This window comes from Protopterus annectens, chromosome 9.part0, assembly GCF_019279795.1.
Source record: "Protopterus annectens isolate FY-2018-M chromosome 9.part0, PAN1.0, whole genome shotgun sequence".
Taxonomy (NCBI): domain Eukaryota; kingdom Metazoa; phylum Chordata; order Ceratodontiformes; family Protopteridae; genus Protopterus; species Protopterus annectens.
The window spans coordinates 1,187,769-1,206,772 of record NC_056743.1 but is presented as its reverse complement, the minus strand read 5'-3'; the positions used below and the strand labels follow the sequence as shown (position 1 = coordinate 1,206,772).

At 40.5% G+C, this 19,004-nt stretch overlaps 1 protein-coding gene across 1 annotated transcript in view; it reads left to right on the top strand.

Moving 5' to 3' along the window:
- Positions 1–19,004, top strand: part of PPFIA1 (PTPRF interacting protein alpha 1) — a 2,891,353-nt gene that overhangs the window by 1,929,149 nt on the left and 943,200 nt on the right. The gene's annotated exons all lie outside the window — the stretch shown is intronic.

Here is a 19,004-nt window from a genome sequence, read left to right as displayed (position 1 = left end):
GATGTAGGGATTAATGCCCAGCTTAATAAGTTTATCTATGATTCCAGAGTGGGGGATGGTGTTGAAGGCCTTGGCGAGGTCCAGATAGGCTGTGTAGACTGCCTTGCCCTCATCCACGACACTGGATACTAATTAGAAAAAGTCAATCAGGTTGAGGAGACAAGATCGGCCCTTTACAAAACCAAACTGGGTGGGTCCAGTGTTTGAAGGTTGCCAATTGCTGTGTTTATAAGTTCCATGAAAATGCATTCCATGGCTTTGCAGATCAGGCTCGTCAGACTGATGGGGTGATAGTTCCCAGGATCCAAGGTGGATTCCCCCCTTGTGGAGTAGTATGACTGTAGCTGTGCGCCACTCATTGGGCACGAAGCCTGAGGTGATTAAACATGACATTTAGGTGAGGTGCCAGTTCATTTTGGAGTTCATGTAGTACACAACCCAGGATGTCGTCTGGTCCCATAGATGCTGTATTCTTAGCTTTGGAGAGTGCGTTTTTTACCTGTGTGTCTGTGATTACTGGAATTTGGCAGTCTTTTGGTATTGAGCTGGGCCCTTTAGGGGGTGAGGAGGGGGTGAAGTTGGCACTGAATCGATCTGCCAGGATATTGACAATATTCTTGGGATCAGTATATGTTGTAGCTCAGAACAGATTGGAGCATTGCCATTTAGATTCTTGACATAACTGTAGAATGCCTTGTGGTTGTCCTTGGAATCTTTGTCAGTTTTATTTTTGTAACTAGTTTTGGAGGATTTTATGAGGGATCTCAGCTTCTTACTGAGACTGGTAAGGGATTTTTTTGCATCCTGGGGTTTTCCTCTTTTCTGCAACAGTTTCTTCCTTCTGTTGTATAGTTTGTTTATGGCAGGGGACCACCAGATTGGCTTCTTTTTTTTGGAGGAGAGCATCTTGGTTCTATTTGGAATGGCACGATTCATGCACGAGTGGATGTGCTCGTACAGTGCCTTAGTGTAGGATTCAGCAGTCGAACTTTCGGTTCCCGTCTGCATGGGTGCCATGAAGTTTGTCACTTCTGACTCTAGTATAATGAAGTTGACCTTGGAGAAGTTTTTTATGGAGTTTTCCTTACTGGGGGGTGGGGGTGGGATGTGGACGTCAAGAGTGATTAGCTTGTGGTCAGACCTGAGCAACGAGGGGGTGACCATTGGCATGGAGCATCGATCTCCCATGTTGGTAATGACCAGGTCTAGGATGTTTGAGCCCTTGGTGGGACTATGGATTAGTTGATCCATGGCATTGGAATTTATGAGTTCCAAGAACCATTGGGCTAAGGTGTTGGTGCCCGAATAGTTTTCCCAATTAATGTCAGGGTGGTTGAAATCACCTAGTATTAGGGTGTTTGGTTGTATCTTAATACTTTCCAGTATGTTTAGAAAGGTGTAGTGAGAATCTTGTGTAGGGAGATAGAGAAGAAAGCAGGAGAAATGTCCATCCTGAAAACATAATAGTGTTCGGTGGGGTGAACTTAATATTCTGCCAAGGTTAGGTACAAGAGGAAAAGGCTACTGAATTAATTGCTTGTAAGTATTGTACAAATCTGTTTGTTCCTGGCTTAACTGATAATATAGGTGTGCTACATTACATACTCCTTAATTGTCTAGATTTTCACAGAATGTTGAGATTTTCACCACAAGTTTTTGGTCTGTTCTTCATAAAATTTGTGCTTTTCTGACAAATCATTATTTATTTATATAATGTCATTTGTTGACCGGGAAAGTCCACTGGACAAAACCCATTTTCAGTGGAGGCCCGGGGAGAAAAGCTACACAGTTAAAACAAACAACAAGAAACAATCATATTATACAATTAAATTACAGATCTGGGGAGATATGCTCCACAGTTAAAGAAACAAAGTTTCACTGAAACGTTAAATTGTACACTAAGGACTGAAGTCACTAAGTAATGGTAGACATTTGTGTTTCAGATTTCATATCCTTCAGAAAATGCATACTAACACGAATCCTGCCCTAGCAACTTTCTAAGTTTACAAGTGCCATATTTAAAATATTTTCCCATTTTTGGGATTTTGTCAAGCTGTTATTTTAGGCTTTGTCCAGATTTCTTGTACTAAGCGGTATGGTTACATGGGTTTTAAGTTGAAACCATCATTCTTTGTATTAATGAAGAACTTACAGGCATAATTCCTTTCCCTGCTTCCATTGCCAACAGATACAGAACTACTGTAAGTAGTTGGTCACAGGGCTTTTAAACTACTTTTACAGGTTCAGCATCTTTTAAGAGCCCTGCCTCATTTGTGTTGTCCAGAGCTGAGAAGGGATGGTTTCCTGCCCTTCCAAATTGGTGATATCTGTGGTATTTTCTGATGTCAGTACTGCAAAAAGAGTATCTTCTGCACAAACATCAGCTGTACAGACCTAAAGGAGAAGGCTCATACGGAATGTCATGGAAAACTCTGGAATACAGTAAACAGTGGTTCGCAGTTTACATAGTAAATCTTAACCTAAAACATTTAGAGGCACTGTTTCCTATTTATAATTTCTCCAAGTCTTTTGGGTTTCTAATACCATGATGGGAATTGACCCCATTCCTAAGTCAAAGTACGATTAAAGTTCATGTAATTAGCATTGTTTCACTCTTTGATGTCAGCCAGCAGTGCTCTTCGCAGCACCCGCAGTGTGCCCAGTAATGACTCCTACTGCAGTTCTTACTGAGTTTACATGTATTGGTAGCGTATCTAAATATGATTGTAAACTCTTCTTTATAAGACCTGTTGCTCCTATTACTATTGGAACTGTCTGGATGTCTTTCTTCCACATTGCTTTCATTTCTGCCTGCAAATCCTGATATTTTATGACTTTGTGTCTCTCTGTACTCAGGGATAGTCCCTGTGTGTGGTGATTTCAGTGATCAATGCTACTCTTGTCTACTTTTCTTGGACAACTGTATTTGTTTTTTTAGCACCTATCTTTTGAACTGTTGGTAATGGATGATCCCATGTGATGTAGACGACTTCATTTTCTGTGATGCTTTGTGGCTAATGTTTCCAGTGTTTTTCAGCCACTTCATTACCATGTTTGCACAATCCACAGTGCAACAGTCTTGCCACATTATTAGGCCTTTGAGTATACAATTCTGCCATTATTTTGTCACAACGTGGTGTGCAACTGTTTCCAATTCGGTTTTGCAAAACCTGTATTTATCTGTTTCTCCCACATGTTCAATGGACTTTGCAAACCAGCATGTACACAGCCCACTATCTTGGGCTAACAATATTACATTTTCTTCTGTTGGTTTGAATTCACCTCTCCTTAACCATTCCTGTCTTCATTCCTGATCAATATGAGGCTCTTCCAGAAGTTTTCTGAACTTTCAACTATATTTATGCATTTTCCACATTTCTTGCCTTCTCATCTGATCCTTCACCTTATATTCTTTCTTTTGTTTTTTGGCACATTCAGTTGCTGCCTGATTTTTATCTACTTGTGGTTTGATTTCTATCCCTGCTTGACACCGATATGCCTCTGCTTGCCTAAGCAGGGAAGTCATCTTAGATTTATTCTCCTCATGTTTCAAAACTTTCACTACATTTCGGTCTTGTGAGGTCAGCAGATTTGTGTGGAGTCCCACGATTGCAGATCTGTACATATAATCAGTTTCAAGGAGGCTCATCCCTCCTTCAGAACAGGCAATATATAATCTTTATAAATCATTTGGTGAGCATGAAGCATCCTTCTTGTTTTCCTATCTAATCTATCCAACACGTTTTGGGGCCAGTCAGTCACTCCAAAACTGTAAGTTTGGATAGGAAAAGCAAATTGATTTATAGGTTATATTTTGTACCTAGATGTCAGTGCTGTTTTCAGGATTAATTTAAGTCTTCTGAAGTATTCCTTACTAAGTTTTATTCGTATTTGTTCATGTTTTATTGTTGATCCTTCATCAATTCCCAAATATTTATACACTCCTTGCTCAAGTTCTTTTGATGTCATATTCTTGTCCCAAACTGTTTTCTTGGTGTTGCAGTTTTCCTGCTTTAAAGGTTGCTTTTGCACATTTATCAAGACCAAATGATTTTCTTATATCATCTGAAAAAGTTTTGACAACTTGCATTTGTGCTTTCAGTTCCTTATCTGATGAGCTATAAAGTCATCGACAAGTAGAAGATGAGAAGTCTTTACACTTTGTTGTTTTCTAGTAGCCAGATTATAACCATGGCCTAAGCTGTTAAGTAGACAACTTAATGAGTTAAGGGCAAGACAGAGCAGCAGCGATGAGTCACCCTGGAATATCCCCCTTTAAATTTTTATCCCTGGGATAATAATTTGTCCTTTGTCATGGCTTAATTGCAGAGTGGTCTGTCACTGTTTCATGATCACTGTAATGTAGTCGATTAGTGTAAGGATGCGTCTTATACATTTTTAAGCACTCTTATCCATGAATGTGTGATACTATCAAATGCTTTTTTGTAGTCAGTCCTTGCCATATGTAGATTCTTCCCCTTTTTACAGATGTTCTTCATGTTTTACTTTTGCAGTCCTCGGGTAGCCCTCAGTCGGACCGAATACCAGAGGCTTACTATTTCTGCGTCGATTGCTGTCCCTCCAGGACTGACGTCAGGTCGTCAGTGGTATAAAAACAGCTAAATGACTATAAACTCTGTCTGCATCAATTCCTGTGTATAGTTTATACGTCATCTGAAGGGAAGTTATTGGTCTATAATTTTTAGCTTACAGGTTCACTCTTAAGTAGGAGCATTGTTTTTCATGTTGTTAACCAGGTTGGTGTCTGTTCGGGGTGCGCATACAAATAGTTTTTACTCATGACTAAGTCTTTGTGCAAAGATGTTAATACTTGCAGCAAAAAGTGGGGTACTGTATCTGGACATGGAGTTTTCCAATTAGAGGCTTTTCTTTGTTTTAATCTCTCTTGGATGTTACTTCATCCCATTTCATATCCTGTACCTTTAAACCTCTTATTATTTCTGTAACTTCTTCTATCCATTTAGCATCTTTGTTATGTTCCGCAGGATCTTCATAGATACTTCTCCAAAATGTATCTTTTTCTTTTTTTTGGCAGTCTTTCAATTCCTTTTACCTTATTTCAAAATTCTCTATAAAACTTTTTTGGATCATCAATAAATTGCTTATTTTGTACTTTTCCTTTATATTTATCTTCATATCTTCTAAGTTTTTCCTACAATGAAGGCATGTTGTTGTTTTAGCAGACTGATTTGAATTGGAATAAGCTTTGTCTCTGTTAATCTGGATTATTTTGGACACTCCCACAGCTCAAGTGGTTTCTGTGAGTTGTGGGAGATTTTCAGCATTTGATGAAGTAATCGTCATTCTAGTTGATCTTGTGTCAAAAAGAAAGGAAAGAGAAGAGTCGCACACTAATTCTTGGTCAGTGGATGCCAGTGGAGATTGTTGTGGTACCACTTCACGGCTGTCCTAATGGTCTGGCTGCCAAGCTGTGCTGCAAGTCAGAGGGTGTGTTTCTGCTTGCTGTGCTGCTTAGACATTTGGCAAATTATCCTGTTGGAAAGACACATTCATTTGAGAGGAAAGTGGGCATTCATTATGCCAATGTCCAGTTTATCCACAATTAAAGCTAGGATTAAAGCAGTGTTCACTCTGTGGGGCTTGTGGTGGTATAGGAGGGTAAATGTTTTGTTGTATTTTCCTGGAGCTTATGGTGAAAAGAATCTAAAGTTTCCTCTCCCTCCTAGATTCCTCCTGTCAGTCCCCATCCCCATGAATCAGTATTGAATTGTTGAAGCTGAGTGTCTTTGAATTTCATTTGTTTCTTTTCTTTAACTGTGTTGTCTGCCACAGACTGTGTTTGGTAACTATGTTGCCTGCCACAGACTGTGTTTGGTAACTATGTTGCCTGCCACAGACTGTGTTTGGTAACTATGTTGCCTGCCACAGACTGTGTTTGGTAACTATGTTGCCTGCCATATACTGTGTTTAGCAAATATGTTGCCTGCCACATACTGTGTTTGGTAACTATGTTGCCTGCCACAGACTGTTTGGTAACTATGTTGTCTGCCACATACTGTGTTTGGTAACTGTGTTGTCTGCCACATACTGCATTTGGTAACTGTGTTGTCTGCCACATAATGTGTTTGGTAACTATGTTGTCTGCCACAGACTGTGTGTGTTAACTATGTTTGCCACAGACTGTGTTTCTTAACTATGTTGTCCGTTACAGACTGTGTTTGGGAACTGTGTTATCTGCCACATACTGTGTTTGGCAACTGTGTTGTCTGCCACAGACTGTGTTTGGTAACTATGTTCATAGGTTTATACCAGGCTATCTGCCCTAAGGCATTTATAAGCCTAGCCCAAAGTTATGTGGCTTACGCCACCCCTTATGTTAGAAATAATGTGCCCATTAGTTTGTTGTGCCTCTGTCCAGCAGTGACACAGAGATGATTCCCGGGGTAAACCTACGATCTCCCGTCCACCGGTCAAGATTTCTCTTGAACACAGCCAGCGAGGTGCTCTGCCTCACATGGACCGGGGTTTTATTCCACAGCATGGGAAGTGTCTGGGTGATAAATCTATCCCTCCAGCACGTCCTATTTATATCCGTGCTAAGGTTTAAGTCACTTGCTCTAGTGGTTATGGTGGATTTGGATTTTTTGAGGTGGAGCATGTCCATTAATTCTGGGTTGGTCATGGCCTTGTATGTCAGGCACAGGTCACCTCTGAGCAGGCGGTATGCAACTGAATAGAGTTGGAGTTTCTTCAGTCTGGCAGTATATGACAGGTTTTGGAGTCCCTTTATCCTTTTGGTGAGGAACTTTTGGGGTCTCTCCAATTGCTGCAGGTGTCGGGTGAGATACATCCCGAATGGGGCATTGTACTCGATCATTGGTCTGATAAGTGAAGAGTACAGGGGAACAATGACCTCACTTGATCTGGATGTGAATCCCTTCATGATCAGATGGGCAATGTAGAAGGTCTTTCGAACCACTTTAGCAATGTGAGTGTCAAATGAGAGGCCACTGTCAACCTGGGTACCCAGGTCCCTGATAACCTCTTCTGTGCTTAGTGGGTTGCCACCTATATGGTAGCTTGGGGTTACCTTGTTTTTCCCGAAGGGTATGACTATACACTTTTTTGCATTTAACTTCAGGCCATGGCTCTGGCACCAGCTATCAGTTTCCGTGAGACCCCTCTGAACGATGTCTGTGTCCGATGTACTGTCCACTATGGCACCCAGCTTGCAGTCATCCGCAAACTTTGTCAGCCATAGTCCTCCTATGTTTGCCTGTACTTCTGAGAAGTAGATGCCGAAAAATAGGGGGCCAAGGACTGAGCCCTGTGGGACACCACTTGTAACCGGCTTGGAGTCTGACATGGCTCCAGCAACTCTAACCCTGTGGGTTCTGTCCTTTAGCCAGTTTGCAACCCATCTTGTGACATATGGGTTTACATTTAAGCTGGTAAGTTTCTCTATGATACCCGAGTGGGGTATTGTGTCGAAAGCTTTTGCAAGGTCAAGGTAGGCTGTATGGACTGCCTTTCCTCATCAATGGCCTTGGTAACTCTTTCAAGAAGTCGACCAAGTTCAAAAGGCAAGATCTGCCCTTGACAAAGCCAAACTGGGTTGGGTCCAAGGTCTGCAAGTCCCCTATGTCCTTGTTTATGAGTTCCATTATGATCCTCTCCATAGCTTTGCAGACCAGGCTTGTTAAGCTTATGGGGCGGTAATTACCAGGGTCCGTAGAGGCACCGCCTTTGTGGAGTGGGACCACAGTTGCCGTACGCCACTCCTTGGGCACATATCCTGTGGTAAGGCTAAGATTAAACAGCTGCCTTATGTGCGGGTTTAGTTCTTCATTGAGTTCATGTAGCACACAGCCGGGGACACCATCCGGTCCCATTGATGCTGTGTTTTTAGCTTTAGAGAGAGCAGCTTTCACCTGCGCATGTTGCCTGCCACATACTGTGTTTGGTAACTATGTTGCCTGCCACATACTGTGTTTGGTAACTATGTTGCCTGCCACATACTATTTGGTAACTATGTTGCCTGCCACAGACTGTGTTTGGTAACTATGTTGACTGCCACATACTGTGTTTGGTAACTATGTTGTCTGCCGCATACTGTGTTTGGTAACTGTGTTGTCTACCGCATACTGTGTTTGGTAACTATGTTGTCTGCCACATACTGTATTTGGTAACTATGTTGTCTGCCACACACTGTGTTTGGTAACTATGTTGTCTACCACATACTGTGTTTGGTAACTGTGTTGTCTGCCACTTACTTTGTTTGGTAACTGTGTTGTCTGCCACTTACTGTGTTTGGTAACTGTGTTGTCTGCCACACACTGTGTTTGGCAACTGTGTTGTCTGCCACACACTGTGTTTGGTAACTGTGTTTGGTGCACACTGTGTTTGGTAACTATGTTGTCTGCCGCATGTTGTGTTTGGTAACTATGTTGTGTGCCACAGGCTGTGTTTGTTAACTAAGTTGTCTGCCACAGACTGTGTTTGGTAACTATGTTGCCTGCCACAGACTGTGTTTGGTAACTATGTTGTCTGCCACTTACTGTGTTTGCTAACTATGTTGCCTGCCACATACTGTGTTTGGTAACTATGTTGCCTGCCACATACTGTGCCACAGACTGTGTTTGGTAACTATGTTGCCTGCCACATACTGTGTTTGGTAACTATATTGCCTGCCACATACTGTGTTTGGCAACTATGTTCCCTGCCACGTACAGTTTTTGGCAACTGTGTTACCTGCCACGTACAGCTTTTGGTAACTGTGTTGCCTGCCATGTACTGTGTTTGGTAACTATGTTGCCTGCCACGTACTGTGTTTGGTAATGGCCACATACTGTTTTTGGTAACTATGTTGTCTGCCACGTACTGTTTTTGGTAACTATGTTGTCTGCCACAGACTGTGTTTGGTAACTATGTTGTCTGCCACAGACTGTGTTTGGTAACTATGTTGCCTGCCACAGACTGTGTTTGGTAACTATGTTGCCTGCCACAGACTGTGTTTGGTAACTATGTTGCCTGCCACAGATTGTGTTTGGTAACTATGTTGCCTGCCACAGACTGTTTGGTAACTATGTTGTCTGCCATAGATTGTGTTTGGTAACTATGTTGTCTGCCACAGACACTGTGTTTGGTAACTATGTTGTCTGCCACGTACTGTGTTTGGTAACTATGTTGTCTGCCACTTACTGTGTTTGGTTACTTTGTAGTATGCCGCATATTGTGTTTGGTGACTATGCTGTCTGCCACATACTGTGTTTGGTAACTATGTTGTCTGCCACATACTATGTTTGGTAACTATGTTGTCTGCCACATACTGTGTTTGGTCACTATGTTGTCTGCCACATACTGTGTTTGGTAACTATGTTGTCTGCCACATACTGTGATTGGTAACTGTTGTCTGCCACATTTTGTGTTTGGTAACTATGTTGTCTGCCACATACTGTGTTTGGTAACTATGTCTGCCACAGACTGTGTTTGGTAACTATGTTGTCTGCCACATAGTCTGCTACATACTGTGTTTGGTAATGGTGTTGCCTGCCACATACTGTGTTTGGTAACTGTCTGAATACTGTGTTTGGTAACTGTGTTGTCTGCCACATACTGTGTTTGGTAACTGTGTTGTCTGCCACATACTGTGTTTGGTAACTATGTTGTCTGCCGCATACTGTTTGATAACTATGTTGTCTGCCGCATACTGTGTTTGGTAACTATGTTGTCTGCCGCATACTTTGTTTGGTAACTATGTTGTCTACCACATACTGTGTTTGGTAACTATGTCTGCCACATACTGTGTTTGGTAACTATGTTGTCTGCCATATACTGTGTTTGGTAACTATGTTGTCTGTCACATACTGTGTTTGGTAACTATGTTGTCTGCCACAGACTGTTTGGTTACTGTGTTGTCTGCCACATACTGTGTTTGTAACTTGTGTTGCCTGCCACGTACTGTGTTTGGTAACTGTGTTGTCTGCCACATACTGTGTTTGGTAACTATGTTGTCTGCCGCATACTGTGTTTGGTAACTATGTTGTCTGCCGCATACTGTTTGATAACTATGTTGTCTGCCGCATACTGTGTTTGGTAACTATGTTGTCTGCCGCATACTTTGTTTGGTAACTATGTTGTCTACCACATACTGTGTTTGGTAACTATGTCTGCCACATACTGTGTTTGGTAACTATGTTGTCTGCCATATACTGTGTTTGGTAACTATGTTGTCTGTCACATACTGTGTTTGGTAACTATGTTGTCTGCCACAGACTGTGTTTGGTTACTATGTTGTCTGTCACATACTGTGTTTGGTAACTATGTTGTCTGCCACAGACTGTGTTTGGTTACTGTGTTGTCTGCCACATACTGTGTTTGTAACTTATGTTGCCTGCCACAAGCTGTGTTTGGTTACTGTGTTGTCTGTTGCATACTGTGCTTGGTTACTGTGTTGTCTGCTGCATACTGTGCTTGGTTACTGTGTTGTCTGCTGCATACTGTGTTTGGTTACTGTGTCGTCTGCTGCATACTGTGCTTGGTTACTGTATTGTCTGCTGCATACTGTGCTTGGTTACTGTGTTGTCTGGTGCATAAAGTGTTTGGTTGCTGTATTGTCTGCCGCATTCTGTGCTTGGCCGATGTGTTGTTTGCCACATACTGTGTTTGGTTAATGATTTCATGACTGCCTAAACTTTGCCAATTTAAACCTTTTTCATCTGTTCTTGAGTTTGTGGGAATAAGCTCAGTACAAAAGTTGCTGACAGATCACTGGCTGTTGCTCCTTATGTAGGTCTTAGATATGTCACACGTAAATACCTATCAATGGATTCTTTCTCTTTTTGTACAATTGCTTTAATTCTTGCCCAGTTACATGTTGCTGTAGTGATGACTTTCAACAAATTATCTCTAGCAGCAAGAAAACCGTCATGTGTATGTTTTGGAATGTTATCACCTATAGCTGATTTTTCACATATTTTTCCAAAAAATATCAGGGGGTGTTGAGGCTTTAAAGTTGGGCAGCCACGGTGGTGCAGTGGTTAGCATTGCCGCCTCACAGCAAGAGGTTCTCCGGTTCAATCCTCGGCTGGGGTGCCTTCTGTGTGGAGTCTGCATGTCCTGCCTGTGGTCGCGTGGGTTTCCTCCGGGTGCTCCGGTTTCCTCCCACATCCTAAAGACATGCTGCAGGTGGATTGGACACTCTAAATTGGCCCTAGGTGTGCATGTGTGTGTGCCTTCTGTGGAAGGTTGGGCGCTGGGCTGGCAACTCGACACTGTAAAACTTCACTGCCAATTAATGTGCGGACATGGTGATCCGCTGTGGCGACCCCTAACCGGGAAAAGCCGAAAGAAGAAGAAGAAGTTGAGGCTTTAAAGTTGCTCTTAAATGTTTGGCAGTATGGTTTTGTAACTGAACATGTCCTAATATTTTGGCATATTTGGATGAATGTGTTCAAATTGGAGGGAGAGAATCTAAAATGGTTTAAAAATCTAAGGTAGTCAGCAGCTATACTACCCATATGCTAGGTTTGGCATCACCATCCTGAGCAGCTTCAGTATTAGGTCCCTCCCTCAAAGGATGCGTCTGAGTTCAGAGTGTTGTGTTATATGAGATTTCAGTGCCTGTGGAAGAATCAGAAACTGATACTTCCTCTGTACTTTGTTTGGAAGGTGGATTCCACCAATATTCTTCTCCGTCAGTAAAGTGTTTGTGTTTGGTGGAGCACTTTTATTGCAGAATCATTTACATTTTTCTGCATGTTTCTAATTAGCGGCATGTAACAGTTTACACTTGTTGGCAATCTCATTAATGTTTGATTGGAGGGTGACATGGTAGGTGGTGGTTGTCCTTGTTAAAATCTAGTATTATAAGCTAATCTATGGGGATGGGCAGAAGTGCTGGAAGTAACTTGGGATGTATCAGGTGAAGTAGTAGACAAGTCAGCAGTCTGTACCTCCGCCTGTCCCCTCAGAGAAGGAAGTCTGTCAGCTTCATAAGAAGCAGGATGATCATAAATGGAAGGGAGGAGGGCTGAAGGAATCTGAGGCCAGTTGTCAAAAGAATCAGGCTGATTAACGTTTAGTTTTTCCTAACGGTTGTAAGCAGTACAGACCCCAAGTATGAGATTTTTCTTCTGTGCATTTTTGTAATGTATTTACTGTTCTATTAGCTGCCTGCTGAAATAAACTTTAAACTTCTAACTGCATTTCCTTAAATTTAGATTTTTCTTGCCAGTCATTAAAAGCTGGCCAACAAGAGGCAGGTGCTTTATTTCTGTTTTGTTTCAATTTCTTTTTAATATTTTCTAAAATATTCGTATCAGAAGTACCTCCCTCTGGGAACTGCCTCGAACTATTATTTCTAGTGAGCTCTGACCATTTTACCTGGTAGCTACAGCTGTCTCAACTATATTTACTAAACATGTGCCTGGCTGGAGTCATAAATTCCAGCTCTTTTAATGCACCCAGATTGTAATTTCATTGAAATAATATTACCTACTCACATAGCAAAGAAAATAGATGCAGCAATTAACAAGCGGCTTGAATGATTCAAGACTTCAGTGCACCAAACTGTTATGGCACAAAATAACTTCAGACAACACAGTTCAGCAGACAAGAATGGTCTTATTTACTGCAGAGGGGACACATACATGGGAGACAAACCATCAGGGTCTTGTCTCCCAGAACACAAGAAGCTTCATTCTGTTATATTTTTTAACTCTGAGCTTAGTAAATTGTATCGACTAAATTATAACTATTGACCAATTAAAAATAAACACCTGTGCATTATTTTTGTTAAGAAACCACTGAGCCTTTATCTGTGCTTTTCCATATTATGCACAGGTTCCGAGTTCTACACTGACAGTAACCATGTTGGCACTTTTCATATTGGTTGGAAATCGATCATCAACAACAGAGTAAAGCTACCAGGAATCAATTTTGAAATAAAGCAAATTCCAAAATAGAATGTGTAGTGAACATTTTTCCCTTGTTTTGCACTTCTTTCTTCACAGTGCGAACCGTAGGAGATGGAGCCTGTGTAGGAGTTGACAAGAAACTGTAACAAACTCTTTCAATAGGTCACGGATGAGCTGAGACGATATGGGCAGAGATTTCACTTTTGTTAACAGTATCTTTAGAACTGAAGGGGAGCCGTTACACTACTTTGATGTGTACAGAATTCATGTTGTGTGGCAGAGAGTAGTTGGTTGTAAAAGAGGAAGGGTAGGAGTTGTTTATGGATACACCTTGCAGGCATTTTACAGATGGGAGAGAGTATTGTTGTGGGACAGCAGTTGTTTCGTTCAGTGCATGTGTCATATTTATGCGGTGGAGTTATGGAGGAGGCATTCCATATGGTTGTGGTATCGTTTTCAGTAATTGATCTATTTATGAGAATAGATGCTGGAATGATTATTCCTCTGGCTGCTGTGGCAGGATAATCTGCTGTCAGGTTGTCAGGATGCTAGGGTTGTGGGTTTGATTTTTATGGATTTGTGGGGGCAGTGTTTTCGGATAAGCTGGGGTGGGTTTGATGCTAGGAAGGTTAGACAGCAGGATGGGGAGTCGTTCACTGTGGACCTTGTGGAGGATGCAGATAGGAAGTGGTTGTAGAATTTCTTGACTACATTTTGTTTTTGTTTAGAAAGTAGTGTCTTTGAACTTTATTTTGCCTGGATTTAGGAGGTTATTTAGGTTATGCCACAAATGTTTGTTTTTTTTTTTGAGTGCAAGCTTTGGCCTGTGGAGAAATAATTTCTTTTATCTATTAGGACTTGTTGATTTAGTGTGATTTCTGACAATTGAAGTTTCCAGGTTTGAGTTCTATGTGTCATTTTTCCATACTCTGTCTCTGGCTTTTGTGAGTAGTTTAGTTTGACAGGTTAGCCAAGGTGCAGTATTTGCTTTTATTCTTTATGCCTTATTGGGGCTGAGAATGTCTAGGAAGGTTTTGTTAAAGAAGGAGTGTCTCATCTAGTAGGAGGTATACAAGAGGTGTCTAGTTACATTGCTTGAGGGTATCTTTGAAGATATTTTTGCTGAAGTTAGGCAAGTTATTTACTGTGCTTGTATGTTGTGAATTAGAGGATTTCTGGTAATTTCTTGGGATAAATGTATGTGTAGTGGTGATCGTTTAAAGTATCTGGTAGTGTACCTAGTTCTGGAGTTTTTCTAGGTTGGCTGTTAAAATGCAGTAGAGAAAGGATGTTTTGTTTCTGTCTTTTCTGGTGGAATTCATTGACTCGAGTGAAATGAAATAGGTTAACATTGTGGGAAGTAGTCACTGTTTGTGGACCAGTCTAGGTTAAGGTCTCTCAAATTCTCTCTTATTTGTTGTTTGAGGATAGCCAGCTTAGTATGTAGTTTCAGTAGAAGTGGAGTTAAGGGATGGGGGGATATAGACTGCTGTTTTGAATGTGGAGTTTATGAAGTTTAGTTGAAGTTTTGTTGTTATAATGTCTTCATGGGTGATATCTGTTAAAAATCTGAAGTGTGGGTTTGGAGTTGTGGAGATGACTGAAATATGAAATAATATAGCTACTCCACTGGACATTTAATGGGATTGCCTTTTCTGATAATATCATACCCTGATGAGATTATTTCTTCATCTTTTATTTGTGGTTTTAACCAGGTTTATGTAATTACTAGAATATGGAGTTGGTAGAATTCTGTCCTTGCATGCAGTTCATGGGTCTTATTGCAGATGCTGCAAGCTTTAATGTTGTATATTTTAGGCCAGGGTATTGATGTTTGTGCATGAGAGATTTCTGTAAAAGAGATATTTTTGGAGTAAGTGCAGTGCCTGTGTTGCAGCCTGGGTTTGGTGTGTGTTACTTTGCAGTGCCCCCCACGGTGCTCTCATTTACCCATTGCTGTATTAGATTTCCCATTATACCACAGTAATGACAGGCCTTTCATTGTAAGGAGCAGTGACAAGCACCTCTGAACATACATCTACTTAACATTTAATAGTCACTAGAATGGCACTCCACCCTTCTCCATACCTCCCAGACCCCTGCATTTGTAAATCTAATTAACATTTAATAGTCAGTAGAATGGCACTCCGCCCTTCTCCATACCTCCCAGACCCCTGCATTTGTAAATCTAATTAACATGTAATAGTCACTAGAATGGCACTCCGCCCTTCTCCATACCTCCCAGACCCCTGCATTTGTAAATCTAATTAACATTTAATAGTCAGTAGAATGACAATCCACCCTTATCCATACCTCCCAGACCCCTGCATTTGTAAATCTAATTAACATGTAATAGTCACTAGAATGGCAGTCCACCCTCTCTCCATACCTCTCAGACCCCTGCATTTGTAAATCTAATTAACATTTAATAGTCACTAGAATGGCACTCTTCCCTTCTCCATACCTCCCAGACCCCTGCATTTGTAAATCTAATTAACATGTAATAGTCACTAGAATGGCAATCCACCCTCTCTCCATACCTCCCAGACCCCTGCATTTGTAAATCTAATTAACATTTAATAGTCACTAGAATGGCACTCTTCCCTTCTCCATACCTCCCAGACCCCTGCATTTGTAAATCTAATTAACATTTAATAGTCAGTAGAATGACAATCCACCCTCTCTCCATACCTCCCAGACCCCTGCATTTGTAAATCTAATTAACATTTAATAGTCAGTAGAATGGCACTCCACCCTTCTCCATACCTCCCAGACCCCTGCATTTGTAAATAGGTGTTTAGACTCAATGTCTCCTGATGAGTTTAACGTTGCATCTCCTAGTTATCATATAACTTTGGTAGATCAAGTATTGGTAGAAAGTAAACCTACCATTATAACTAATAAGACAGGAGACTTTAAAGTTTTCAACTTCTCTTCTATTAGTATTGACCTGGATATGGTGGATTTTTTGTCTAAGGGTAACGCTTATGTTCCCACGCAGAAATTTGACTTAGTAAGAACCATAATAGACTTAAAAACTTTTACAAGGAAATTTGAATTTCGTCCTAATGATGGGGTCTAATGCAGTAACAGTACAAAATTACCAGTTTAGAATTCCAAGTCCTTTTAATCCTCCACTTCATCCACTTATCCATGTGTTTGAACAAATGTGCGAACTAGATATACGTTATAACATCAAACACAGGAATAGGGAGTACTTGCTTGACGTTGCTTCGAAGAAAGAGAAAGAATACTTGGAATATATTAAGTTGCACGATATTAGAGTCTGTAAGCCTGACAAGGGAGGGGGCTTGGTAATTTTTGATAATATAGATTATTTCAACCGAATGGTAAACTTGTTGGATGACCCCTCATATGAACTTAGTTCTCGTTCAGAAATAAATCACGCATACACAGTAATTAAGAACAGTTTATCAAACATGTTTATTGAGGGGCGTATAGAACAAAACGTATTTAATTGCATGTCTACACAATTTCCAAGGTACCCTTACTTTTTTTGGTATTCCCAAAATACATAAAGATTTAGGTAACCCACCTATGAGACCACTTGTTGACGGACGTGGGTCGCCCACATATCCATGTGCCAAGGTGATTGACTCTATTTTACAAAAATTTTTGAAATTCGAGCAACAAATCTGCAAGGATTCCTGGTCATTTTTGGAGAAGTTGAACAGTCTGGAGTTTCATCCAGACTGCACCTTCCTTACTGTGGATGTGAAAGACCTCTATACCTGTATACCTCACAATACTGGTATAGACTGGGTGACCCAAGTACTTATTAAGAATAGGGCTACAGTTGAGGAAATATCGCTTGTGATCGAACTTTTAGAAATTATACTGTACAATAATTTCTTTACGTTTGGTGACAACTTTTTTCTTCAGAAAACAGAGTTGGCGATGGGCTCCCCTTGTGGAGCAAGTATAGCCAACTTAGTCATGGCCCACTGGGTGTCCGAGTATATATTCAAAAATCATAACATCAATAACCGTCTGTTTTTTTATACTCGTTATTTAGACGACATCTTCATCCTACTTAATGGTGACGAGGAATTTAGTGAGGTGTTAGTAAATGTCTTTGATACTTCAACTGACTTCCTTTGTTTTACATCTACTTTCGACACCAAAAAGATAGCCTACTTGGACATCAGCTTAACTAAATATTTCATTCTGAAATGCTATGAGGCTAAAATACATAGGAAGGAAACATACTCTAAGACTTTCCTTCATTTTACGAGCTGCCACCCTTTCCATCAGAAACGCTCAGTTATTAAGGGCCAATTAGTGAGAGCAGCCCGTATTGTCACCACAGAGTATGATTTTCAAGAGGAATGTCAACTGTTGAAAACAATGTTTGTACATAGAGGTTACCCCTTAGAACTAATCAATGAATTAATTTCTGAGGTTTGTCACAAAAGAGTTAAAGGAATGTATAAACCCATTCTGTCTATAAAAAGCAATTCTACTATACAAGAGTCTGTACTAGACAGTCCAGGAAGTATTGCCCCAGAGAATTTGAGTGCCTCAGCTGCGCTCAGTACTTTAGGAACTAAGTTTATCGCTACCTAGAACGTATCGAGTTACCACTGTATAGGAAGTCTACGTAAAAATTGGGCTCTTTTTGCAAGTAACCCAGGAGTATTAAACAAGTTAGGAGAATACCCTGGCACCATATTCAGGAAAGGTAGGAATCTCAAAGCATTATATGAACAACGTAAGAGGAAGCAACCAAAAATTGCTGGAATGTATAAATGCCACAGTTGTAATTACAGTAAACTAGTAACTGAATCTAACAGAGTTCAAGTACATAATTTTCAATATAAGTTAAAGTGTAGGGCCAATTGTAACACTGAGATGGTTGTCTATTTAGCTCAGTGCCAGGGATGTTTGGCATTTTACATCGGTAAGATGGAGAGGAGACTCCGCGACCGTATGTACGAGCACCTTTACGCCATTAACAAAAATAAACAAGATAATGCCCTAGCCAAACATATTGCTGAATTCCAGAGTCACTACTTTAGATTCCTAGTTATTGATCAGCCAGTATTAGACGAAAGAGGTGGCCCTACACCATTACGATTGGAAGAATTGGAATTATTCTGGCAGATCAAACTTAATGCTTATAATCCACCAGGGATAAATGAAAGTTGTAGTCTGAGTAGTGTGTTAAAACTCAAGAGCCTTATGAGATGATGTTACCTATTGGATAGTTGTAATGAGGTAAAAGAACAAATTTATTTACTTATCTTTTCTCAATTTGTAATTGTATTTTAAATACAGACTGAGTATAATTTTAACAGTTTACACAAGGAACAGCATTGTAGAACGCTAGCATTTTCCTAGTTAGCTTTTTGCACTTACTTGTATAAAATGTTATCATAGTTTAAGTTTGTACATATATATTTTTTATAGTTAATAACTTGATCACGTTTTGAAGTATACACTTCTCAACACGTTCTTCATAGTGTGGTTTTTAATATATTCATGAATGTTTTCAAATCTCTCCGTGGATGGTACTACTCCTACTAAAAAAGGTGTTAGTTGTGAATGTTAATTGCTTAATTGATTAATTGACAGTATGTATACCCATACTAAGTATCAAATGTTGTCTGAGGAAGTTTGCTGATAGAGCAAACGAAAAGTGCTTTACTACATTAAACATGTAATAGTCACTAGAATGGCACTCCGTCCTCTCCCCAAACCTCCCAGACCCCTGCATTTGTAAATCTAATTAACATTTAATAGTCAGTAGAATGGCACTCCACCCTTCTCCATACCTCCCAGACCCCTGCATTTGTAAATCTAATTAACATTTAATAGTCAATAGAATGGCACTCCACCCTCTCTCCATACCTCCCAGACCCCTGCATTTGTAAATCTAATTAACATTTAATAGTCACTAGAATGGCACTCCACCCTCTCTCCATACCTCCCAGACCCCTGCATTTGTAAATCTAATTAACATTTAATAGTCACTAGAATGGCACTCCACCCTCTCTCCATACCTCCCAGACCCCTGCATTTGTAAATCTAATTAACATTTAATAGTCACTAGAATGGCACTCCACCCTCTCTCCATACCTCCCA